Genomic DNA, 27,693 nt, shown 5'->3' on the forward strand with positions numbered 1-27,693 from the left:
TATTATAGGGACCTAACAGGAACTAGCAAAATTAGTAGAGACTATGAGTATTTTGAGCATAAGAGCAACGTTATAAGGTTGGAAATAAAATATTAATAAGAGAACAAGAGGATTTTTTTTAGTTAAAACTTGTTTATTGAAAATCCTAAATCAATTATAAAACAAATGTTATGTGTGGAGCATGATTGTTTAGAGGTCTTTGTTTCAGCTGGATGTATACCCCAGGAAGTTTGTACACCCCTCCACGCGGGGGGGGGGGGGGGTGCGGGGGGGACTTGTCCCCCCCCGTGGGGGTCCGGGGGGGCCGATCCCCCCCGGCTGGGGGGTCCGGGGGCCAGCGGTCCCCTGGCGGGGGCTCGGGGGCAGCGCCCCCGAAGCTAAAAACAAATGTAAAATTGCCTTGTAAAAGTATAGTAATTTCTAGTCAATCTGGGCCGTTCATTAGGCAGATGATCTGACGGTAGAACTTATGTTTAGTTTAGGGTTTTTTGCCCTAGAAGGCAACCCCTCTCTTTGTATGAGGGCATTGTATTGGAGGCTGAGATATAGATGTGTATTCTGTGAGCGAGAAACAGAGAGGTGAGGCTGTGAGAGAAAACATAGGATATTACAGCAAATTTGCTGTAGGTTGTGTCTCTTCATTTTGCTGGATAATAGAAAGGAAGGACTGGCTGTTCGAGGTGGACGTAGCCCAAACTGGGTGAACCACGTATATATATGTCTCTCTTGTTTTTTGCGTTTTCTGTGTTTATATTTCTGCAATATTTTATGTGTTCCATTGCTCCGTAATATATAATTTTCTAGCAACAAATAGATAATGGGTCAGGCCTAACACATAGAGAAGAAGGAAAACCTCATCCAAGGAGAAATGACTACAGAGGATCCAGGTAGTCAATAAGTGTTAGTAAAGCTTAAATATATCATCACTCAGTCACTCATTCATCTAGGAGTTATTTGCATATAAAGAGTCAAGGACTAGTCCAGAAGTGTTTCATATTAGACATTAGAGAAGAACATATAAGTTGGATAGTTTGCAAGGTGAGATTATAAACCTTAGGGAACCTAATTTGAAGGTGAAAATAGGATGGGAGACAATGTTGGGACTGGGTTAGTTGAAATCAAAAATTATTTTAAATTTCATAATTATTCATGTAATTTGGAAGCCAAAATAGCTATATATTGTTTGCAAGGAAAATCCTCTATGTGGTGGGACTAGTTGAAGGAAGTCAAGCACATTTATGAAAAATAATTTTTTGGAAGTTGTTCAAGAAATATTTCCAACAAAAATATATTTCAGAGCACTACTATGATAAGAATGTGTAGAATTTATTAAAACTCAAATAGGGAAGCATGATCATCACAAAATATGAAAAAAGATCCTTTGGTTTGTTGAGGTATGAGGGCCTTAATAAGAAGGAGAAAGTGAAAATTCATAGGCTCTCAAGTGGAATACCATATTTTTACAAAGAAACAACTAAATTTTATGAGCCGAGGACTTTAGTTGAAACTTTTAGAAATTCCAAATACTTGTATAAAAAAAATTGGCAAAGAAACTTTATGGAAATCTTAGAGGGATAGGAAGGAAAATTTAGAATAACAAAAGAAGTGATTCAAACCACCTTTCAAGTGAAATACTATTGAAAAATATCAACAAAATTATCATGCCCAAGATGAACCCAAAAAGGAAGACCCATTGGGAAAAGGAGGAAGATCACCTATATAAGGATTAATTTCACAAATATTAAAAAATAAGAATTGTGCATAACATTCAAGAGGCTACAACAATGAAAGACATGGGAAGGGATATTTAAAAGATATATGTAGCCCTTGAGGATTTGTAGGCATCACACTAAAGCCATATGATTGAGGTGGAAGGTAAGATTATAAATAAACCCATTACTATTTTAATTACTTTAGGAGTAAGCCATAGTTACAATGATCGTAGATTAACAGATAGATTTCATTTGTTGGAAATTAGGCTTGAAAGGTCATGGTTGCTTCAACTAGATAGTGGAACCAAAAGAAGGATTTATGAAATTGTTAGGAGATATCCCATAAATATTAATGGATTGAATACATTTGCATACTTGAATGTCATACTATTGGTATGTTATCATATACTAATTGGAATGGATTGGTTGGAAAAGCATAATGCCATGCTAGATTTCCATAATACTACACATTTGCATATGTTTATGAATGAGGAAAGTAGTGTACTTGTTTGTTATAGACATTTTTGTGCCTCGTAACATGGAGCATGAAATGTCGATAATTACAAGGGATCCTCAGTCCCTAAACATGTTGTTCTTACCCCTAGAAGAACAAGGTCAGCAAACCACAGCACTTCCCATCAGTTCTCCACCTGAAAACACTCGAAAACAGGCTATTTTTGGATCATGTCAGCTGCTCCACTGAGCATCTGCGCTGGAATGCAACTGCTCCTCCTTGTACCTGCGCTGAAAGTCAAATCCAATGAAGGCTACCTGCGCTGGGCGAGATTGGCCAAGTGGCACAGTCATTCTGCAAGGTGTCAACTGCCCAGGAAGCTTCCAAACTGACACTTGGTTCAAGAGATTCGCCCTGTGATGAGTAAGAGGTACTTGATCTCCATGTGTAAGCAAGGATCTCCAAGTGGACTCAAGAACTGAAGTTTAACTGAAGAGGGAGAGGACACAAGGCAGCTTTATGTCAGTCTCAAGCTGACTCATCCTTTCTTCTTCTCTCCTATATATAGAGCTCTTCTATGAGGTCTAGGGAGGCTGGAATTTTGTGCAAAGCAAGGAAGTGCTGTTGGTTTACAGTTAGAGCTATTGGGTGATTGCTTTTATAGAGGTGAAGAAGAGATTTCTTGCTGCTGGGGAGGTGCTGCTGGATTGGAGCCATTGATGGTTGTAACCTTCTCAGAACCCTGTTACTTTTATCAATAAAGCTTTGAATGTTCTCCTATATACTTGTATTGCATTGATGTATTGTATTTACTTGTATATTTGATTCACTCTAATCCATGCATCAGTTATGAGTACATGTATCTTGTAGTTTTCTTCTCTCTGTTGTGCAGGATCTGTGTGTAGCTGGTCCGGCAAAGAGAGCAAGGAGCTGGGAACAAGAGACAAGGGGAGAGGATAAGGATCGACAAAAGCGAAAGACACCGGTTGGTTAATCTTTTCTTCCTTCTCTCTGTACTTTCATAAAGGAAAACGTTAAAGCTTTACTTTCAGTTGTTGCTAAGGACTGTCACCCTTAGAGTAGGGATAGGGTCATCCGAGTTGGATACTTTTCCCCACAACAAACTGGTGACTCCACTGGGGATCCTAGTATCTTGTTGGTGTTTGTAGTATCTTTACTATTCATTTCCTGAAGAAAAGAGTACCAAATCGAAAAGCTTTTGACTATATCAAAAGCGAAGTAGAGGGGTTGCTACTCTTGCTCATTTTCTGAGTAGATTCATGATTTGAAGAGCTGATCTACAAAAGACTCTTGTACTCTTTGTGATAGCTTTTCATCCTCTTGATTATCCCTTAGCCTGTACTTGACCTATAGCTTTTTATTTCACCAAAAACAGTGCATTTTTGAGCTTTTTATGACCCAGAATTCCTTGTAAACGCAACTCTCGTGTCTCAGTGCAGGTTGTCCACAGGCAGTCTGCATTTCAGCGCAGGTACTCCCTTCGGGAACTGCGCTGAGAATCAAACTGACAGACTAGAGCCTGCGCTGGTCCAGTTAGCCAGTGTCTTGCTGAGGTTTCCCTTAGTGTCTGAGCCCTGTTTTCACTGATTTTTGCTGATTGCTTGCTGGTCATTGTACTTACTGTAAACCATTTTCCTTGACATTATTCTGCCTCAGTTGTATGATGAAACTGTGAGTGTTCTTTCAGTATTTCTTGCTTCAGTTACAGTTTCCCATTGTGAAAAGCGAACCAGTATAGCTGTGGCCTCTTAGATCCTGAACTGCAAAAGTGTTTTGTGATCTTAAGAGCTAGTTTTATTACTGTTCATGGCTGTTTGAGCTTGTTTGTTTTTCATTTTATGGTTTGAATCTATACATTTCCTGTGTTTAAACAAGTCGATCATAAGGTGTCTTTTTGATTGTGGACAAGCTTGTTTATTTCTACTTGAAATTAGATTCAAAATTATACAACAGTTTCCTTTCTGTCTTACATCAACATTAAGGATAACGAAAAGAAATACATGCATTGTGCATTTTTGCATTTGACTGTGTGCTTGACGATTTAGGAAAATTTGCATTTTAATGTGTGTTCTATGATCTGTGGAAAAAGTTGTGTCTTTCTTTTCCCTCAGTAGATTAAGGTTTTCAAAGTTGAAAGATTGAAAAGATTTGCTTCTCATTCTTAGATTGCATATAGGAAGTTGTATATATACATCTCATGGCGACCCTGAAAGGCAAACTGTTAAGCAAGATCAACATTAAAATAAACTCAATTTACATAACAACGCTTTGTAACTTAACGCAAACATCTAGAGGTCTAGGTAGAGACGTGTTCCGGCGTCGTTAAACATAGTGACTATCGATCTCTACGAAGGTGGGTGATTCCTCCTGAGAGTCGGTGGCACTAACACGGACTTGAGCTCCCGCGTACCGTCGCGTATATTGGGAGACCCCTATAGGCTTTTATCCTTTATCCTTAGGAAACCGTGTCGGCCGCCCTACTGATCGCGATGCAGTGAACACAGCATTCACGAAGATCGACCACCCGTACCGTAAAACGTATTCTGTGGTTTCGCGAAAGGTTTGGCACACCCTCTGCCTAGATCTCCAGAGCAGTTTCTTTTGGCCTTTTTCAAACTCTATAACTGAAAAAGTCCAGCCGAGCATTTGTCACTTCGGGCTCGTTAATACATCGAAGGCGACTAGAGTCATCTTTAGCTTTTTCTCGACTCTTAAAACATGAAAAAGCAAGTTTGTGTCTAAAAGCGTCGTTAATAAAATTTATTTTAAGCGGAACATAATCACCTGTTATTCCCACGTTGATCTTTCAGTTGAAAAGTATGGAGCCCACCAACCAAGGAAATAACCTTGGCGGAAGTCCAAATCCCTTCTCCTCTTGGGGAGATGTTGGTGCGCCTCATATGGCTACATTGTCACTTCCAGGATTGACAATCGGCCTCCCTGTATGGCTCTTTTCAACTAATGTAGTCCAGATCGCCACTAATCCTGAGCAGTCGAATCAACAGTCAGAACAATCTAGAACTACCCACCAGCCTTCCACTTCTTACGATACTTCCTCTGATCCTTCATCTTCGCAAGGTAGAGTTGGCAAGAGTCAGCCTCCCAAAGAGAAGAAGGAAAAGAAGAAGAGAGAAAAGAAGCAGAAGGAGCCTCTGGCGAAGGCGACTGGGGGCAAGCAGAAGAAAGCTGACAAAAACCCACACACTGCACCGACCGGGCCTAAATCGCCATGTGTCATTTGCAAAGGGATCCACTTCCATCGTGATTGTCCTTGTATTCCCCGGATACTAAGGGACTGGTCCCCAAGGTTGCACAATCCGGTAGCATCAACCTCTGGTTGTCATGTTGATTGCAGTCCGTCAACTAACGAGAGTGAAGGACGAAGAAGGGGACCAAGATCACCCTGTCTATTGTGTGAAGGCAATCATGCCCTCCACAAATGTCCATTCTTAGATGGGGCAAAGAGAGTTTTGGAAGATCGCCCGGTTTCACCGTTGCGACTTCCTCCTGGATACCAAAAACTCGCGCCTAATCCCTCGATAGTTGAAAATCCAGTTGACCCGCTCAAGTGGTCAGCTGAAGTGTCGGTCATTGAGAATGAACCTACTGAATCTAGACCAGACGAAAGTCTAAAAGTCGAAACGGCAGTTGACCCGGTTCTTCCTTCAGAGGTTTCATCGTCCAATGACTCCGTCATTGAAGACCCGTCTTCAAATGACACCGTCGCCGAAGAGTCAGCTTCATGCGACACCCTCACTGAAGAGAATAAGGATGACACCATCCAGGTTCTTTTCATCAGCACCGACTCTGATGAGCGTCAGGGCAATGCGCCCATTCCTTTATCGCAGGAAGGAACATCATCAGGGTCATACCCGGCCGTATATTCGGTCCCACCACCAAGCAACCTGGTTGTATCCTTTGATTGGAATCAACTAGGCAGACCCCGGTTACCAGCCAGTATACCATTCAGAATCATTGTCCAGATCCATAGAATGATTATGGCTGGTACTATCATTGATGAAGGGGCGTCTGTGAGTATCCTTTCCTCTATTGCTTGGAAAGCACTGGGTTCCCCAGCGCTTTTACCTGAGTTGAGAAATCTCTCAGGTTTTGATAAAGGAACCAGTCGACCGTTAGGGATCCTCCCCAATGTACCTGTTACATTGAAAGGGAAGACCGTCGAGATGAACGTGTTGGTCGTCCAAGGACCCTTGGATTATAACCTACTCCTTGGACGCGACTATATTTATTGCATGGGAGCGATAGTCTCCTCACTCTTTAGAGTAATGTGTTTTCCACACGAAGGAAGGATGGTTAAGCTCATAGACCAACTTTCATTTCCGGGATCTCGCATCGCAAATAGTCAAATACCAATCCTAAATGGTCTGTTTTCTAAAGATACGCCTCTACCCCCGGTCCTCCTTCCCGATGAGTGCGAGTGATTCAGAAAGAAAGACTGGAACCCAGGGGGCATGCATCCTGGTCTGCTTCGGGCAGAAGAAACCCTGGGTATAAGGAAGAATTTCCGCAGAAGAATGGACTAGTCCGTACCCCGTCCGGCGGTGGAAGAGGGGTTGTTCTAGAATAATATTCTTTTGTCAAAGTTATGCGAGTGAGATAATCTGCTTCTCGCTCCCCTTGTCTAGATAATCAGGATACCGAAGATGAGGACCATTTGCTGTATCAAGTAGTAACCATCTTTGAAGTCAAGCCTCACCCATTAAAACATATGTTTTAAAGGATAAGTAGGGGCAGTCTCCAAAGAAAGAGATTCTATTGCTACATCAAGTGGCCACCATCTTTAGTAACCTAATGTTAGACATCGCCAAAGAAATAGATTGATTTGCGGCAGCGAATAGAACCCTCTTCGGATAATAAGAAAGAAGCAAGCCTCCCTCAATAATACCAATGTTTTGTCTTTGAGTAGTGTTCTTCTCTTGTCACAAATAGCTGTTCGTTAAAAGTTGGGCCAACGGGAAGCCTGAGTACCGCATAAGACCCCTTAAAATAACGAGAAGACTAGTATCGTTAACATTAGATTAGCAAGATGACAAGTAGCTGTGAACACCCAAAGAAAAGCAGAGGTAGGGGAGAGGAGGGGTAGCCTCGAAGTTCTATCCTACACCTGGGGGCATGCAAACTTTTGGAATGTAAGCAAGGGACGACTATTTATTTTTTAAATTTTTAGGTCCTCCCTTTAAACCTGTAGGTCTAACCCTTTAAACTCGTAGGATTAGCCGTTTCCGACCTTGCATGAAGAAAGCCTGTGGGGCAAAGGTAAAAACTTGCCGAATTGGAGCATAGCCTCGTGAGATAAAGCTCCTTAAAAAATAGCTATCTCACAGGGGGCGTTCTTATTATGACTGGTATATCGAGCAGTTTTAGCACATAGTTCATGCTCGTCAAAAAATAAACGCAAGATCCGAGCAGTTTTAGCGCATAGTTCATGCTCGTTAAAAAATAAACATAAGTTTATGAGCAGGCTTTCCTTTAGAGTTCAAGCTCATTCAGAAAAAATGAACCGGTAAATACCCTTCTGAGATCGTAAATTCATCAACCATAAAAACCTTGGTCGTGTTTGTGCACCGTCACCTCCACCGTCATTTGGCCGGTCGTTCACCCCCATTTGTGTGTTTACCCTTTTTGAGGAACATCTGCGAAGAGTGATTTCACTTAGCCATCCTTGTGACACTGCCGTGATTGGAATATTCCAACTGGTACCTGGAATCAGTTGCTATCCCTGTTTATCACTCGTTCCTCAGAAGACGAGTCTTCTTTGAGCTCTTTTCACTGACTCGTAAAATATGAAAAGTTTGCCGAGTTTTGGCCTTCCAGCTCGTTAAAGCGACCGGAAGAGCTATCCCTCCTCTAGATTTTAATCTTTTTGGACCTGAGGGATTATTGCACAAAAAGATCGAGCGCTTGTTTTGTTCGGCTCGTTAAAGCAATCGAAAACTCATCCCTTCTGTATTGTTTTATACTTTTTCGGACTTAAGGGATTAGATGACGAAAAAGGAATTATGGAGTTAACTTTCTGTACCTTTTCAGACTCTCTAAAAATGAAAAGGACCGAGTTTTCTTTGTCGTTAGACTCGTTAAAATGATTAAATAGCGACAAACTTGTCTTTAGACGAGAACGAGTTTCCCTATCGCTAAGCTCGTTAAATCATAGCGATGGGCTTGCCCGAAGGGCAGGTTATAGAACAAGCATATGTTATCCTCCTCAAGCTTGGCAAAAATAAAGAGGTACTGGTCAGAAATGACTGGGGAAAAATTGGGAGAACATCAAAAGCTTAATGGTAGCAAGTCACTCTTGAACATGACACTTTTCCTCCGTTCCACATCGGGTTGGGTTGTTTCATTCACCGGTCTCATCACCATGGTCTTCGCCAAACCATCCACATTTGGGGTAATGCTACCGATCCATCGCATCAGTGTCGTTATATGTTCAAGAGGGGTCATTCTGAAAGTGTCAACCGTGTCCCATCCACTGCCATACATTATCCTTCATCCATTCATGATCGCCACCCTGACTCATATATCACAGTTTGTTTTCACCTCCACTAAAATCATTAGCTCCGTTCCGTGTCATTGATGTGGGATTCATTAAGGCCCTCCTTTGACGGATCGCTTCTTGTCGACTTCAGCTCATTATCCAAGAAGTTGATCTAGGAACAACCCCATCAGTACTTTGAAGCTTGCATGCCTCAATGGCAAGTTTCTCACTTCCGGCGACAGGTATACATCAATGACCTTTGACCAGAAGATTTTGCGTGGCGTTCGACGCCAAGTCCTTTATTCACGCCACGTGAATTGTACTGCAGTACCTTGAGGGTCATTATCATTATCGGTGATTCCTCTCGCGCTTGTTAACGGTTTTCATTATTGACCGGTAATCAAGCGATGTCTTTCCATGTTCGACTTCAGCGAAATTCTCACATGGATCGACTTGTACTTAGAGTGAAGATCGAACGAGTTTGAAGACCCCGGATCTAGTTTCATCCATCCGGGCTGCGATACATATTCGGGATATATAAAAGCATTTGTCATGTACATCATTGCAGCAGATGATCATCCTACTCAAAGGATGATAATTTCAGCAGAGAATTATCAGTCCGCCATCAGACGATCGTCTGTTATATGTACCAAAATGTATTTATAAAGCTGAGCATGGGAATGCCCGCCTCAGCTAGATCATGAAAGTAGAATGAAAAATAATGTATTGTATTGTATTGTATTACAGGGCGCCTCCTCAGCACTGGAATGAACTTCGGACCCTCTAGATAAAGCATTTCACCCGATAAACGGCCTCATACTTTAGGGGGCAACTGTTATAGACATTTTTGTGCCTCGTAACATGGAGCATGAAATGTCGATAATTACAAGGGATCCTCAGTCCCTAAACATTTTGTTCTTACCCCTAGAAGAACAAGGTCAGCAAACCACAGCACTTCCCATCAGTTCTCCACCTGAAAACACTCGAAAACAGGCTATTTTTGGATCATGTCAGCTGCTCCACTGAGCATATGCGCTGGAATACAACTGCTCCTCCTTGTACCTGCGCTGAAAGTGAAATCCAATGAAGGCTACCTGCACTGGGCGAGATTGGCCAAGTGGCACAGTCATTCTGCAAGGTGTCAACTGCCCAGGAAGCTTCCAAACTGACACTTGGTTCAAGAGATTCGCCCTGTGATGAGTAAGAGGTACTTGATCTCCATGTGTAAGCAAGGATCTCCAAGTGGACTCAAGAACTGAAGTTTAACTGAAGAGGGAGAGGACACAAGGCAGCTTTATGTCAGTCTCAAACTAACTCATCCTTTCTTCTTCTCTCCTATATATAGAGCTCTTCTATGAGGTCTAGGGAGGCTGGAATTTTGTGCAAAGCAAGGAAGTGCTGTTGGTTTACAGTTAGAGCTATTGGGTGATTGCTTTTATAGAGGTGAAGAAGAGATTTCTTGCTGCTGGGGAGGTGCTGCTGGATTGGAGCCATTGATGGTTGTAACCTTCTCAGAACCCTGTTACTTTTATCAATAAAGCTTTGAATGTTCTCCTATATACTTGTATTGCATTGATGTATTGTATTTACTTGTATATTTGATTCACTCTAATCCATGCATCAGTTATGAGTACATGTATCTTGTAGTTTTCTTCTCTCTGTTGTGCAGGATCTGTGTGTAGCTGGACCGGCAAAGAGAGCAAGGAGCTGGGAACAAGAGACAAGGGGAGAGGATAAGGATCGACAAAAGCGAAAGACACCGGTTGGTTAATCTTTTCTTCCTTCTCTCTGTACTTTCATAAAGGAAAACGTTAAAGCTTTACTTTCAGTTGTTGCTAAGGACTGTCACCCTTAGAGTAGGGATAGGGTCATCCGAGTTGGATACTTTTCCCCACAACATTGTTGGTTGTTGTATTTGTTTTACTAATGGCCCAACATCAATTGCCAATTTTGGGTCCGTAGACTTCAAGGCGAAACATTGGAGATTCATGAGAAAACTTTGAGAACCTGCAAATCAAATCCCTACTCTAACTTGTTCATTAACACCCTTCTAGGTTCCTGCAAACGATAGTCAAACCCCTGGTCTAGTTCCTTCAAATCACTTTGGAATTTTATTAGAAACAAACCCTAATTAAAATCAAATGTAAATATTATCATTAATCTCCTAACTAACAGAGAAAATAGAGCAAAAAGGTTGTCTTAAAAAACTTTAGAATTTAAGAATGAAATCCATAGAAAATCCAAACACTTATATGCCAAACAGAGAACTCAAATCAAAATGAGTAAGAAACCCTATTTGATAATCTTGAACTCTTGCTATATCACTTCTCAAATCTATGTAAAATTTATACAAACTCAAGAATGGACTCAAATCTACCTAAGGTATTGTTGACTCAACCAAATGCATTATCCAGAAAGATAGACATTGCATACATAAATAAAAAATAACCTCTCTCAAACTTGAAAACATACTTTAACAAATGACCTACTTCAATCAAGCATAGATGTTGGAAACTCTATATTACCAATGCTCATGCAAAGAAGACACCAGAGGTAGAGTACTCTATAACCCTAGAGATGAAAATCAGTAACGTACAAATAACTATTCAAACAAGACTACAAGTATAAATTTCAAGTGATTAAAGTATCCTTCTTCCAATAGTCATTTATGTAATCATTGTTTATCAAATGTTATAAGTGCATTCTTCAGATAAATCTACATAACTATTTCAAATGATTAAATATATAGGCTCTATGAATCAAATCAACAATAATGATTAAATATGAAAGCTTGGTGAATTAAAAAAACCATACAAATTAATTATGCATAATTTGTAACCACATCAATACAAATTGAATCAAATAATATCGCAATTTTTGAATTTAAAGCTTAACTCAAATGGTGGTTCCAAGTCGCACTTGATTTATTACAAATAGGGTTTCTATTTATCAACAAGTCTCAGGTCTAATAAATGCAAGTTAAGCCACCATACTCTTCAGATCTAAATAGACCTATTATCTCATTCAATAATAGATGGAGATCTTGTTATATAATTTCAAACCCTGGTTATAACTTTAATAAAAGGTTTCGAATATTTTCAAGGATCTGTTAACTTATGTTATGACAAAGGATTGTACGGTTTAATAGATCATTAGGGGGATTTTGAGGTTTAAAATGGGCCTCCTAAGGAATTATAAAACAATAGTGGAAATAATAAAATAATATTAGATTACATCATCAAAGTTTAGAGGGAAAAAAGAAATTCTTTTTCAACTCATATTTTCAACTTATCTCCCTATGAGTTTACTCAAATTTCAAGTGGGAACACTTGTTGGATGCAAAATTTGATTCCTCATCCAAGGCATACCCATGTTGCATACTTTCTATGGACACTACTACATGAAAAATGCAAAATACATGAAAAACGTGATTGCAATCACATTTTTTTCATATATTTCTCATTTTTTGTGTAGCAGGGTCCATTGAAAGTATGCAACATGGGTAGCCATTGGATGAGGAATTAAATTTTGCATCCAACGAGTATTGCCACTCGAAATTTGAGTAAAACCTTAGGGATATAAGTTGAAATACAAGTTGAAAAAGTATTTTTATTATTTTATCGTTTTTAATCTTTTTGCTTTTTTACCCCAAAAATGGTGAATCATCCCCCATGTTGACATCATCATCTTGAATCCTATTGGTTCTTATAAAGTTTATTTTGGTTGTACATTTTTCTTAGGAGGCCCATTTTAGACCTCAAAATTTCTCTAATGTCTGCAAATCTTGTGTTAATAATGAATCAAGAGTTGTAGATCTAAATTCCGTTTTATGATATCTCTATATCACTGCTTTATCAAAGCATAATAGATCATTAAAAAAAGTGAAATCCAAGACAAAACTCATATTGAAGTGTCAATAAAATGAATCAACTTAGAGCATGTGATACACTATAATATAACTTAAGATTTTCACTCACACTGTCAAAATATGTAATGTTTCTTACACAGATTTATCACACTTATAACTATAAACTTCCAGATTTGAATGTAGAACAAGCATAAGTTGAAGAGCTATGCAAATGTCAAAGAGACAAAATATAAGTCTTATGTACATAGGATAATTAGATATGAAAACCAACCACACTAGTTAACCCAACAAGATGTAAAATAATAAACATTATTGACCATGTACATGTCAACAATACAAGAAGCAGACTATACAACAATAACATAACTTTTTTGAGTCAATATCATTATTGTAATCTGAAATTCTACTTTTATAATGTAAAAATGATTCTAGTATGAGTATTAAGCCAGGTAACAACACCAAGGTAAGCCTATGATTCTTCTCAAAGGATTTCACTCTAGGGAGTTTTTTTACCTCACCAAGTTATTTGTGTTTGTAAACACAGATAATTGATAGTGTTTTTCTCCCAGATATACCCCAAAGCTAGGGTGGAGTTCATCAACAAAGTCTTAGGTGAGTCCTATTTTATCGAGTCTATGCATTTTATCATGCTAGATCATGTGTCTTGTGTCGTAGAATTTGGTTGAGTCTTAAGAGTTTATGTGTATTCCCCCTTTAAGTGTTGAATTAATTATAATATCTTGATGTAAAAGTGTTATCTAGGAATATTTTTGGTGAATGTTCCTCATAATTATAACACCATTACCAAAATGTTTTTTTAGAAACTTAGAGGGTGGAAAATATATAATCCCCTCTTAATTATTTTAATTTAATGTTACACAAAAATAAAAAAATTAAAATTAGCCAAAAGTTATCCAAAAAATAAAATGAAGGGAAAATTAACTACCCTCCAAGTGGAAAATTAATCCAGGTGGATATTGGTGGCCACCTTCCTATTCCACTTGGACCCCCAACATTGTCTCTTTCATTTTTTTTGATTTCCTTAACTGTAGCACAATTTACTATTTTTGACTTTAAGTCCTAAACTTCCTGAGCCGTTTTGAGACCCTAAACGACGTTTTTAGGGACAATGGAGAGACAAAATAGGGCTTCCTATTTGCTTTTAGCCTCCTCTTCAAGATCTTAAAAACAAGGTATTATGACAAACAAACAGAGGTCGTTTGCCAAAGTTACAACCCCGAGAAGTTGATGTACCAATTTACCCAAGCGGGGCCCATAGTTTTGTCTCTTCATCTCCTAGGCTTATGTTTTTGGATGTTTAGGATTTTCCATTGTTTCTCAATAATAAATAGGTCCTTAAGACTCATTGTAACATAGTTCAGAGGCATGTAGTCACCACATCTCTTCTTAGAGATAAGCTACCATCGCCCGAGCTAGTTTATTTCCATTATGTATGTAAGCATATTTCAGTATTATGATATTAATGAAATGAAGTGTTATTTCTACTGCATTTATGTATTCATGGTTATACGTGTAATTTCTTTCATTCTTGTTTAAGTTCAGATCAGTGGTATCAGAGTGGTATGCTCTTTCTCTGTTTTTCTTTGCATGTCCCCAACGAGGTCAGGGTATAAGGAGTTAGGGCTCGATCTAGTTGAACCTTTGCAAGACCAACCTTGTAGAGCCTGGCAGCCTCACATGGCAGAAGAAAAGAAAGACGAGGGGGCAGGAGATCATTTCAAAATATTGCTCGAGGAAGCCCTCGAGCGACAGAGGAGTGCAATGATGGATAACTTTGCCTAGATCCTTCGACGACTACCCATAGGTGTCGCATATTCATCCAGAAGCTACTTTGGAGGTTCCACTCCTTTTAAGGAACAATTTAATTTTGATATTCCCATATTTGAGGGCCAAATAGATGCAAACACCGTAGATAAATGGTTGAATCTATTGGAAGGATATTTTTTAGTTCATGACTTTTCTAATCAGGAAAATATTACTTTTGCACTTCTCAAAGCCGCCCCACATGTTAAGGACTGGTGGGAAACTTATTGTGAACAAAAGGATGAGAGGGAATCCTCACTGTTTTTAACTGCACCCACTTGGGATTCTTTCTAGAATGTCGTCAAGGAACAATATTACCCTGTCAGGAGCTATGAAGATAAATACATAAAGCAGACCATGCTATGGAAGGGAAGGGACCAAGATGTGCCAAAGTTCACAAATGTTTTCCATACCCTCCACACAAAGTTGGGTATCAAGGATTCTAAGCAGCATTTGGTACTCAAGTACCACAACTATCTACACAAGTACATCCAAGATGAGATGGTGTTCTTGGACATCTCCTTGCTCAGTATGACATACCGGTACGTTGTCAAGATTGAGCAGAAGTTTAAATAGAAGAAGCGACAATTTGGATCCACGAATCTAAATCAAGGAAAATGAATCCCCAAACCACTAAGAAAAGCCCAAAGCTAAGGCGGGGAGACCCAGGACAACTCGTTGAAGCCGCAATAAAATAAAAACACCACAAAGACAAAGAAGGACAAGGGAAAATGGTGTGAGTTCCATAAGAGCTCAACTCACAACACAAGTGAGTTTTGGGCCAAGCAGTCACTAGTGGTTGAGATGAAGGCTTCCGATTTAGATGCATGTTCTGACTTTGAGTCAGAACTCAACAAGGGAAATGACAAAGGGAAGTAGATCATTGATATAGAGCCCAATGCCACCATGGCCACCCCCAAGATCCAGAAGAATGAGCCTGAAGACCCAGAGGAGGGGGAACACCTCTTCCACTCAGAGATGTGGGTGAAAGGTTCTCCACTGCAGTTCATTGTCAACTTTGGGAGATAAAAGAACCTCATTTCAGCAGAGGTCGTGAAGAAGTTGGACCTATCAATGACAACACATCCATAGCTATACACCATCGGGTGGATTTACCAAGGATGAGATCTCTGCGTCAACCAATAGTGTCGCCTTCCATACAACATAAAGCCCTTCACAGATGAGGTACTGTGTGATGTTGCTCCTCTTGAAGTTTGTGACGTATTATTAGGAAAGCCATACTTTTGGAAGCGACCTATTGTATATGAGTCTAGACCTCACTCTGTGATTATTAATTTAGGCAATAAGTTGTACAGGATATCAGAGGTAGCCCCGCTTACTGCCATCTCCTTGATCACTGCAAAATAATGCAGTAAGATAATTTCCCAGACCAAGAAATTTGTTTTCCTTATGATTCGCCCTAAAGGAAAGAAGAAGGTTATGGCCACGACTTTCAGACAAGGATCCTCTACACAACAACAGCATATGGAAAAGGTCGTGGAGGAGTACAGGGACATTTTTGCCTCACCTACAGGGCTACCTCTACACTGTTAGGTCAAGCACTCCATCAATCTGACCCTGGGTGTGCCACTACCCAATGGACCAATCCATCAACACTCTATTATGGAGAATGATGAGATCAAGAGGTAGATTCAGGAGTTTTTATAGAAAGGGCACATCAGGCCAAGCTCATCACCTTGTGGGAGTCTGATTGTATTGGTATAGAAGAAGGATGAGACCTGGAGACTTTGTATTGACTATCGGGCATTGAACAATATCACTGTCGTGAATAGGTACCCAATCTCATGGATTGATTATCTTTTGGACCATCTCAAGGGGGCCAAATATTTCAGTAATATTGACTTGAAGTCTGGTTATCACCAGGTGCCTATCAAACCCTCCGATGTGTGGAAGAATTCCTTCATATACAAGGAGGGCCTTTTCAAATGGTTGGTCATGCCTTTCGGGCTGATAAATGCCCCCACAACCTTCATGGGATTGATGGATGCCATCTTGCGACCCTTCACCAACGCATTCGTGGTGGTGTATTTAGAAGACATCTTGATATTCAGTGAGAGTTGGGAAGAGCACCTCTGCCATATTCGACAAGTCCTTGAAGCCATGTCACAACAAAATTTGTGTGGAAATTTGGAGAAATGCACTTTTGGGATGACCAAGGTTCAATATCTGGGGTACATCATTGATGAACAGGGTGTGCATGTGGACCCAACCAATATACAGGGCATTCGGGATTGACCAGCCCCAACCAATCTAATAGAGCTCTGCAGCTTTCTGGGTCTTGCCAATGTCTAACGCAAGCTCGTGTTGGGGTTATCTCATATTGGCCTTTAAGTCAAGTCACGAAGGGTGGAGCGAAATAAATTTGTTTTTGGTATGAAACCAAACGTAAGGCATTTTCCAATTTGAAGCATCACCTCTACTCTACACCAATTCTCACATTACCAGACTTGAAACAACCATTTGAGATTGATATAGACGACTCCGACTATGCTATTGGTGCAATTCTTACTCAGCAGGGGTATCCAGTGGCTTACCATAGTGAGACAATTTCAGACATAGTTCGAAAGTATCCCACCTATGACAAAGAAATGTATTCCATTATGTAGGCCTGCCCTCAATGGAAGCATTACATTCTGGGGAAGGAAATGGTCATCCACACAGACCACCAAACCCTACAGTTCATACAAACACAAGGGAAGTTGCAGAATGATCGCCATCAGAAATGATCCACATACCTGCAACAATTCCATTTGAATGTTAAGTACAAGAAGGGCCACACCAATAATTCTATTGACTGCCTAAGCCAACCACCAGTCATAGTGCTGATCACTGCACTCGACTCCTATGGGCACGAGACTTTGGGGTGGCTACATCTTTACGAGAGTGATCTAGAATTCAACAACACATACCAGACACTCCTGGAAGGTAATAAAGTTCAAAATTTTCACCTCCATAATGCACTATTATGCCACCTAGGACACATCTATGTTCCTTCAAGCGAGAGTGCCAAGATGATTTTGGAGGCACACTACAGTATTTTTATTAGTCGAACCTTCGTCAAGATGTTGGTAGCTACATTAGATCCTGCACTACTTGCACCATTGCCAAACCAACCATCAAGAAGAAAGGCCTATATACTCCTCTCCCTACTCCTATTCAACCTTGGGAATCCATCTCCATGGATTACATGTCAGGCCTTCCTTCTACTAAGCACGACAATGACTTTGTTTTCATGGTCGTTGATAGATTCTCAAAGATGGCCATTATGGCGGCCTGTAAGAAGAGTATCATAGAAGAGGCCACTACTAAGCTCTTCTTTTAGCGAGTGTGGGTACACTTTGGCATCCCACAGTCCATTGTCTGCAATCGAGACATTAGATTCCTAAGTGAATTCTGGTCAAGTCTCTAGTCGATGCTGGATGCCAAACTCACTAAGTCCATGACTTTCCATCCTGAAATTGATGGCAAAATAGAAGTCATAAACAAGATGATCATACACATTTTGTGCATGTACAACTCGAAGCATCCACGCACATGGGATGAAAGCCTCCCTTATGTCCATCACAGCTACAACAGAGCTCTCCACAACTCATTGTTCCATAGCCCCTTTCAGGTAGGGTTAGAATTTTAGCCATTATGTCCCATTGATGTGGCCATACCATTTGCACCTACTCAGACAGATTCGTTTCATGTCTTGTCTGAAGTTGACGGGGCTAATAACTTCATTGAGCACATTTAGAACTTCCACCAGCAAGTTCATGATATATTAGACAAATCCAATGCTAATTACAAGCAGCACAATGATCAACATCGAGTGTCACAAAAGTTCTACTTGGGTGACAAATTTTGGCTACATTTGCAGAAGGAGCACCTCACTGGACCCTACCGCAAGCTTTTCCTGCTCTGATATGGGCTGTACACCATCACCAAGGCTATAGGGGACAATGCCTTCAAGCTTAGAATTCAACCGTTCTTTGGTCTGCACCCAATGTTCAATGTAGACCACCTTCGGCCATACTTTACACCATTGCTGGACACATCTGACGTTGCAAAACAACTCACACCAACATAGCTAAACCTAGACTGCATGGAACATGCCACAACTAATCGGATCATGGACACACATATCAAGAACACTTGCCAACAAAATATACAACTATATCGAGTTGTCAAAGTTGGCCAACTCCTTCACCAAGGAAAGTGGCTCACCAGGTACCAAGTTCAACAGAACTTCCCCCATCTCATGGAGGAACTCAACGCAATGGGGACCATTGCTTCTTAAGGGGGGAGGAAAGATCTACGTGGACATTGGTGGCAACCCACCTATTCCACTTAGATGCCCAACACTGTCTCTTTCATTTTTTTGATTTCCTTAATTGTAGCACAATTTACTATTTTTGACAGTTTTTTGGGTCTTGAACTTCTGGAGCCATTTTGAGGCCCTAAATGATGTTTTTAGGGAAGACATAGAGACAAAAAACGTCCTAAATTGGCTTGGTTTCCTTTGGCCTCCTCTTCGAGATCTTCGAAACAAGGCATTATGATAGCCAAACAGAGATCGTATGCGAAAGTTACGACCCCGGGAAGTTGATGTACCAATTTACGCAAACGGGGCCCATAGTTTTGGCGCTTCATCTCCTAGGGTTAGGTTTTTAGATGCTTAGGGTTTTCCATTTTTTCTCAATAATAAATAGGCTGTTGAGCCTCATTGTAACATAGTTTAGAGGCATGTAGCCTCCACATCTCTTCTCAGAGTAAAGCTACCATCGCCCGAGCTAGTTTATTTCCATTTTGTTTGTAAGCATATTTCAATATTATGATATTAATGAAATGAAGTGTTATTTCTGCTACATTTCTGTATTCATGGTTATATGTGTAATTTGTTGCATTCCTATTTAAGTTCGGATAAAAAATTCACAAAAAAATTATTTGAGGCTATTTTTGAAGGAAAATATTCAAGTCAATAATAAAAGCCTCATTTCATATGCAGAAGGACCCAGTCTAGAAATTTATTTGGGCTAGAGCAAACTATTTTCTAGCAAATCGATTTTTTTGGACAAAGTAGTTGAGAATTTTGCACAAGTAATGACAATTCTATTTTTTGAACGTCCTCGAGTGGTCCAGAAGTCAAGGTTTGACCCTCCAACACAGAGAACAAGGAAGATCAAATTCCTTTAGATATTTGTGCCATCTAATCAAGGGATCAAATTATTTTCACAAGGATCAAGCCATGGATTGATGCAACTAGCCATTATTTCCACCTTGGGTTGTTAAACCCTCTCATTTTTTCTATATAAGGAAACTTGCAAGCTCGTCATTGTATCTAGATCTCACCAGATCTAATTTTTTTGTATTGAGCTAAGCTTTACTGGAATTTTTGCATTAATAAAAGTCTTTAGGGTTTCAATTCAAGGTGTATTCTTTCTTGATGATTCATGGTATGTGTTGAAATTATTTTAATTCTATAATAGTTTTAACTAAATATTATTGTTCCATATCCAGTGGTTCTATTACATATTAGCACATTTATCTTCCATTAGGTACTGGGTTAGGGTAAGCACATTGAACCTAGAAGATTTAGTAGGTATCTCTAGATATCTAGACTTCTTGTATGAATCAAGCTCCTCTGGAGCTGATAATCTATCTTATGTGTAGAGATTTTCAGATATTTAGCTCTTGGGTATGACCCAAGTACATGGACTTCAAGGCGATTTCATTTTGTTTGGACTCTGAACTTATCTAATGATTTATTGCGTAGGGTTTGGGTTGGTACATCAAAATAAAAATAATTTCTCTCATTTATTTTCAAAATTTTCTTGGGCTATAAATGATTTATTTGCTAATTAGAGCTAATAATTTCTTGAAGATATTGTAAATAATTTGGAAATTATTTGTAAATAATTTCTAACCCTTGTATAGTAATTTTCTCATTTAGTAAATTATATTTTGGGGTTTTATTTTAGAATTCTCTAGATCTTGTGGCTTGGCTCTATTTATTCAACTTGTAGACACTAAAGCATAATATTTTCAAAGAGAAATTCAAGTGTGAGGATATTAGTCCTCACATAGCATAGATGGTGGTGGGCTCCAGTATTGTAGCAATAATGCTCCAACTCCTGGAGCTTCCTTCTTTACTTTTATCAACCCGGTAGTTCGTAACAAACTTGGAAGCGACGGTGCTGTATGCACAAGTACTAGCTCTTGCCGCAGCTGTCACTTGGTCAGCTGGCACAAGTCTGCTAGGGGCTTAATCCAACTTCTATGAGCTCTTAGAAGAAGCTTTTTAACTAATGGACGAAAGCTAACTCAAAGGAAGCTAATCTACTTGCAGAAAGGAACTAAAAGCCAACAACAAATGCAAACCCTAGCAAACCCTAATTCTACCAGCTAGTCCTACTGATGCAAAGATGGGGATGCAAACTACTGAAAGAGATGCCATTACTTCTATGAAGGTAAGATGCATGTGTCTAGACTACGTCTACCTGAAGAGAACATCTTTTTGTATTTTTGAATAAGTTATTTAGAATTATCATGCATGTGCTTTTAACTGGCTTTTTACTGTGCAGAGGCGGATCACGGAAGAGAAATGCTTGGAAGAAGTCGGGAAGGATCAGAGAGGGTCTAAGGAGTCCCTAACATACTCCCAGAGAGTTTCACAAAGTTTGGCTGCCAAGAGACCGCGTTTATGAGCTTCTACAGGAAGTCTGCAGGGGTTCTACAGGATGTTTCAGAATTTCTACAGGATGTTCAGCAATTCCTACAGGATGTTCTACGATTGGATTTTGGATGATGGGTGAGTGGAAGAGGCTGCATGGATGGATAGGGAAGTAGGAGAGGGGTTTGTAATGACTTAGTGACAGAGAGATGAGGCGATGAGAGGGTGTGTAAAGCTAGTTTGTCTTAAAGAGGGTAGAGGGGATGGAAGGCCAAAAAGGTAGGATGACGTGGGCAGTAGAGTAGTGGTGAGACGAGGGGTCTAATTTAGAGATGAGCAGTTGGTCTGGATGAAGCTTAGATGGACGAGAGAGTGATGGAGTTGCACTGCACAGTGTAAACTGAACCAAATCATCCACGTCCTGCACATAATCAACATATTACTAATCTATCCTAACTGTTAATGAAACCAATGAACAACAACGTTATTTCTAAAGAGAATCAGGTATGGTACTGAAGCAAGGAAACATTCCAAGAGGTCGAGCGCATGGATAACTTTTACACATGAAAATATTGCACCAAAGATTGCATGAGTACGCAAACTAGTGTTTTTGGTGGGTAGCACTGTCTGCAATTCCAGCCCCTAAAAAGAGGTGAAAATGAGAGTGCAAGCAACCCTTTTTTGGAACTTTTATCAATTCTAATCTCTTTACTCTATTCTAAACATCTGAAGCAACTTTATCTTCTAACAATGACCTACTTAACCACACCACGAAATATAACTCAACAAACTGCGTTTCAAATGCATGTAAAGAAAACCATATTGCTGAAAGGAAAGATATCAATACAAAAGAAGGAGGCCCTAGGCTCTCAGGTTGGGCCCAACCCCGAGAGCTATGGCTCCTTTAGAAACTCAGAGCTGAGATCAAATCTGACTGCTTCTCATAAAAAAATAATAATCATAAGTCAAGAAGTATGCCAATGATGGCTACAAAAGAGCAAAAACAGAGCTAGTAGCTCGTAGTGCAGAATGTGCAACAGTTTTCCAAAAGTCCCTTTCGAACGCTGAAGCCTTATCATTTATACATCACGAGGCCCCAAGCTGGCCTCCTAAATCTATGGGACTTGGCTGACCAAACTGGGAGTGAACAACTGCTTCCACAAAATCCATTTGGCTGCCTTCTAGATCCGGTTGTGGTGGCTTTTGGAGCTCGGAGTTGGGGGTGAAGATCCCAAGGAAGGCTATTTAATGCCGTGGACAACCCTCCTACGAATCCTCAACCCCATCTTGGCTGTCTCCTAGCCCTTATCTGTTGGTTTTGCTCCAACATGTGTCAAAAAACCTGAAATGAGCACGTGTTAGCCACCTAGGAATAGTGACTGCCCTTATTCGTACAAATGACATAAACATACTAAAAAATGATGCATAAGTTATGAAAAATGAAGGATTGAGCAAGGGTAGTTAGGCCAAATGAGCCCAAAATGTTACCAAATTTGGGGCTCATCATCACCCCCCAGCTAAAATGATTGCTCATCCCTGAGCAACTAATCTAGCTCCTCGTCCTTCATTGCTTTCACCGCCACTCTCACATCCCAGGCTTCTAAAGTAGTATCCTCCTCACTGGCATGGAACCCAGCCTTCCTTTCCACCTCTTCCCACTGCTTATGCTCGTCTTTTTCTGTGCTGCCTTCCATCAATCCTAAAAGCAAAGGTGGGCTTAGCTTGAGGCCAGTCCAACTGGCTTGGAGGTTCTGTATGGATTTCTTGTAGAGGGGCACCCGTACTAGAGCTTCCCTCATTCGAGTTGGAGTGTGATATTCCCTGATTTTGAGGCTGTGGGACAATGTGTTCCATCGGCAGGTGCAAGCATGAACACAGTTGTCCCCTAATAGTCGCTCCATATCCTCGAAATGTGCTATAGCTTGAGCCTCCTAATCCATGTATTTCAATAAAGCTTGAGGGTTGGTGGCTAAGTGTTGGTGGGCCGATATCAATGCAGTGGGATCCCCTGGCTCTGCTCTAATCAGCAGTGGCTCATGTAACTCTCGGTTCATGACCTCTTTGACCTCTGCTGCTCTCTTTTCTTCATGGTTCAACCATGAGGAAAATGCCATCAACTGCATATCTCCTACGACTGTGTTGGGATCCCATGAAGTCAAATTAGGAAGGGCCAAATTATGGAGATAGAACTCCGATAGTTTGGCCTTGTCCTCTGATGAACTGCTATTGCATAACTCTGTGAACTGCTAGGGGTCTTGGGTTTGGGAGATACCCCTCTGTGCCAATGCATTAATTTGGAATTGCAGCCACTGGTCCCGTAGGTATAGGCCATAAGATTTGGCCGGTTGTCTACATTGTAGAGCATCCATGGCCCAACTGGCCATGTAGGCCAGTTGTGCCTCTTTTTGCTGCAACTGCTGTTTGAGAGCTTGTATCTCAATTTTTGCTTGCAGTTCCCTTTCCTGTAGATGCGAGGTTAGCTCCCCAATACCAATTTGCAGTCCTTCTTTGCCTTGAGGTTCTGCTGTAGTGTCCCCTGATGATGTGCCCCTTTCTTTCCTCAGTTCCTGTAGCTGCAGTTTGAGTTTCTCATTCTCTTCCTATAGGAATACCTGCTGGCAGTTTGCCACGTGTTTGGCCATAGCTAATTCTCTTTGTGCCTCCTTGAGTTGTTCCTCCAAGGGGCCTATATCTGCCACTCCTTTTGATTTAGCTATCTTCATCCACGTGTGGGTTCTCACTCTTTCTTCCTCCAACACAAAGAAAAGCGGCACTGTGAATTTCTGTGGAATAATTTTTCCAGCCTCCAAAAAGTTATAATACGAGCTCAAGCTTGGCTGGGGACTAGGTTCCGGAATATGCTCTACCTCTTCTTCCCTCGGTGGCTCTACTCCGTCTTCCCTAAGTGGTGATGTGGCTGCCTCTCCCTCCATTCTTTCGGTCTCCTTGAGCCTGGCCAATGTTTCCTGTAGAACGGCCTCGGCATCCTGTAGCGGGGTTTTTGAAGCCAACCTGTCCATTCTCTCCTTCCAAGCAGTTGTCTTCGGGCTCCCCCGCTCATAAGTGACTTATATTTTTGAGGGGGACCTCTCCCTTGGTGAGGTAGGGGTGTCTTCTATGGTAATTGGGCTGCTAGATGGAGGTTGGGGCCTGCCTGTTTTGATTCTCACACTTCTCCTAGCTTTGAAATACAGAGGGATCTCCCTCTTTCGTTTTTCCTTTGGCTTGGGACGGGTACTAAGGGTGGCCAGCACGGCTGCTGCCTCCCTTGCAAGGATTTCGGCTGTCTTATCCTTCTGTTTTCCTTTCTCAGGACTTCATGTAGAAAGCCCTGTAGCGGCTGATTTCTGGCTTCCTGTAGAAGCCGTTTTTGATTTTCCTGTAGAAATAGGTGGCACCGTTTTAGCCTGTTTGACTGAGGGTGCTTTGTCTTTTGACTTTGCTGAGGCTGCTTTCGAGGTGCCTTCACTGCCGTTGACTTGTTCAGTCCTTTCCACCCTACTCTGTAACCTTTTCTCCCTGGGTGTCAATGTGGGTTTGTCATCCTCTGTTTCGGCAACCTGGTGTTTCTCTTGTTTCCCATTTTGTTCTTTCTTTGGTGCTTTGGCCATGGTTTCTTGGCCTTTTCCTTTCTTCTCTGTTTGTATTGGTTCCTTCTCCTCGCTGCTGGAGGAGGTGAGCTCCTCGGCCAACATTTTAATGTCGCCATCCTTAGTCAAATTTTGAAAGGCTTCCCACGAGAGAGGGACGGTGTATGTGTGGAGTGCATCCTCCACGAGGAGCTTAATGAGCCCATGATGCGCTACCTGGTCTGGCGTGCCCTCTCGTAATTTGGTGGCACATTCAGTCATGGACTGTAGGAGGAAGTAAGGAATACTTAGCTTGTTTTCTGAAGGTAGGTCCATTTGGTGCCTAAGTTCTGTGAGCAGCCGGAAATGGTACACATATACGATGCTGAATCGTCCTTCGCACGTGATATATTTCATAATTTGGAGGCTGACCTCACTCTAGAGCGACTGTAGGCTAGCTCTGCGAACCCCGTTCTTATCCTCTGAGAATTGCTCCTCTGGCAGAAAGAACTCCTTTTTAGCCTTCTGGCCTAGTTTTCTCTCCTCCTTATCCCACGGTACCCCCATTGGGAGATCAGTGACTCTGCTGATGAACTGTGGGGTGAGTTTGAGATTCAAACCCCTGAAATTGACAACGGCCAGCGTTTTTGATTTTGGCTTCAAAGCTCGCAGGAATTCCTTGGCCACCTCGTCATCGTAACCTTGAAGCTTATCGCAGAACAACATCCATCATGCACGAGAAAACAGTTCTACCACCTTAGGGTTTTCTCGTAGCTTCTTTGAGTCTGTCAGTTCCTTCCTAATGAACCCACCCGGCATGGTGAAATCTTGCTGTGTTAGCCGAAGGTGGCTGGCGTATATCAAAAGATGGGCCTTTGGGATTTCTTTAGACAGAGCGCAGAATTACGCCTCTGTCAAGCACACGGTTCGTGAATTCACGGCTATCTACAGGTGAGCCTTGACAGGGGCTCAATTACGAACCAAATCCTGTAGAAAACCCCACATATACTACGACGACAATTCTCATACAGAAGGAAGATGACGCTTGCAAATTTATGCGCAGACTGTAGTTCTACTTTTTTTTTAGGAAGTCGACTTCGCCACCCTTCAAACCAATTGCATGGGAGGACCAGGTTCAAGCTTACCTCTTCCAATTCGCCACCTTTGACGTGAATAGATTGATTTCCTCCGTAGCGGTGAGCTTCCTGTAGCGCAGCTTCCTGTAGAAGTCGGAGAGCGCGTCAGTGGTTCTGGGCCTTCTGTGCAACCACCAGACGTTTGAACAAGCCGAGGACTTGGAGTAACAGGCTTCAGGGAAATTCGGACGCTTACTCGACTACAAAGCGGTTGATGATAAATGAGTGGAGTGCCATACACGATCTAGCCGGTGGATTTGAATCCCTGCGGAACTCGTGGCGCGGGGGTGAGCTATCCCTGCCGGACCGTTGGACGACGTCACCTATTATCATTCCACTGTAAGTCTGCCTGACCGCCGCATCATTCCCTGCATATCTACCGCCGCCATTTCTGTTAGATCGCCGCTTCTCCCCGACTAGACGCTTCCCACGTGTCCATTTCCTGTCTTGCTTGACACGACCAACACTTTCCGAATCTGACGAGACCATCAGACTGGTCGTGGTGGCCAGTTGAATGGCTACCTGACTGGCTCAACCCATTCATTTTCATACTCGCAAACATTTTAGAGCATTGTTCATGTAATTTGACGAAAAAGGGTGAGGCACTTACCTGTGTGGCCGCGACGTTATTTCCAGGCTTCAGGACGAGGGTGACGGATCCGCTTGCTGTTGCTTCATGCACAGGCACGGGGGTTCCTCCTTGCCGACTGCTGCTGGTTACGAAACTTATTACCTGGCTGCGGATGGTGCATGTGCCCGCTCTATGTGTTGCAGGTGCCTTCATGGTGTATGCTCTAGCCGAATGAACTGCTACGGGATTCCTGTAGGATATCCTGTAGCAGTTTCTCCTCCTCGGGTGCATGCCGAAATGGTGGAGACGGTGGCATCACGGTCACGGTCTGCAACCTTTATTCCACTTGAGAATTACTGCCTCTGAGAATCCATCGTTCTGATTTGACTGTGCAGGTATTTCCATTGCATGGCAACAGGAGTGGTAGAAGGAGGCGACAGCAGTGGGTGATGGAGAAAAACATTGGCTTGCATGCCTCCATGTCGGACCTCGGGCTTCAGATCTTCCCACATAGTCGGTCCTGGGCCGTCCAAAGATTCTACAGGAAGTTTCCTGTAGAAATACAGAACTTCTTGTAGAAAGTCCTGTAGCTTCCTTTAGAAGGCTAAACTGTGATCAAATCATGCCCAGACCTTGGAAGAGATGAGTGTTTCTAGAGGGAGTGCTGGTGAGGTCACCTGGTAGCATAGTAGGGACCCTTGCCCTTGAGTTGAGGGACATCTTTTCCTGCATGGAATACCTGCAACCTGCATGAATTGTCAAATCTTGAACCTGTTTTCCCTGTTTTTTTTTTTTTGAAAGATAGCAGGGGCGCCTCCATGAGGTTTTCACCCTTACCATCTGCCTTGAGCGCCTCAAAGAGGTTTTCACCCAAGGGTCTTTTTTCAAACATTTTCAGAAGACAGCAGGGATGCCTCAATGAGGTTTTCACCCCTACCATCTGCCTTGGGAGCCTCAGAAAGGTTTTCACCCAAGGATCTTTATTTGTTTTTTTTTTTTTTTTTTTGAGATGTTCAGGGTATGCCCAAAACAGAGGCAGAACCCTTCTCTATGACCAACACTGATTTTTCCACCATTTTGATGAATTCTTGCCTTGAAAGAGGTCTTCTGTAGATCTTTAGTCGATGCCCATTGACGAGCATGGGGATGGCCTCCTCATCAATGGTCCGAATAAGAACAGATCCATTGTCATTACATTTTTCCACTGCATATGGTCCCAGCCATCTGGTTCTCAGCTTCCCCTTGAAATCCTTATGCCTGGAATCATACAACAGCGCCCAATCTCCCAGCTGAAATTGCTTGTCATTGAGGTGTTGGTCATGCCATACCTTCCTCTGAAGTTGAACCACTTCTGAGTGGAGAAGGG

Source organism: Pinus tabuliformis, chromosome J (genome assembly GCF_031772625.1).
Source record: "Pinus tabuliformis cultivar Carrire ecotype Pingquan chromosome J, CPIR1, whole genome shotgun sequence".
Classification (NCBI taxonomy): Eukaryota; Viridiplantae; Streptophyta; class Pinopsida; order Pinales; family Pinaceae; genus Pinus; species Pinus tabuliformis.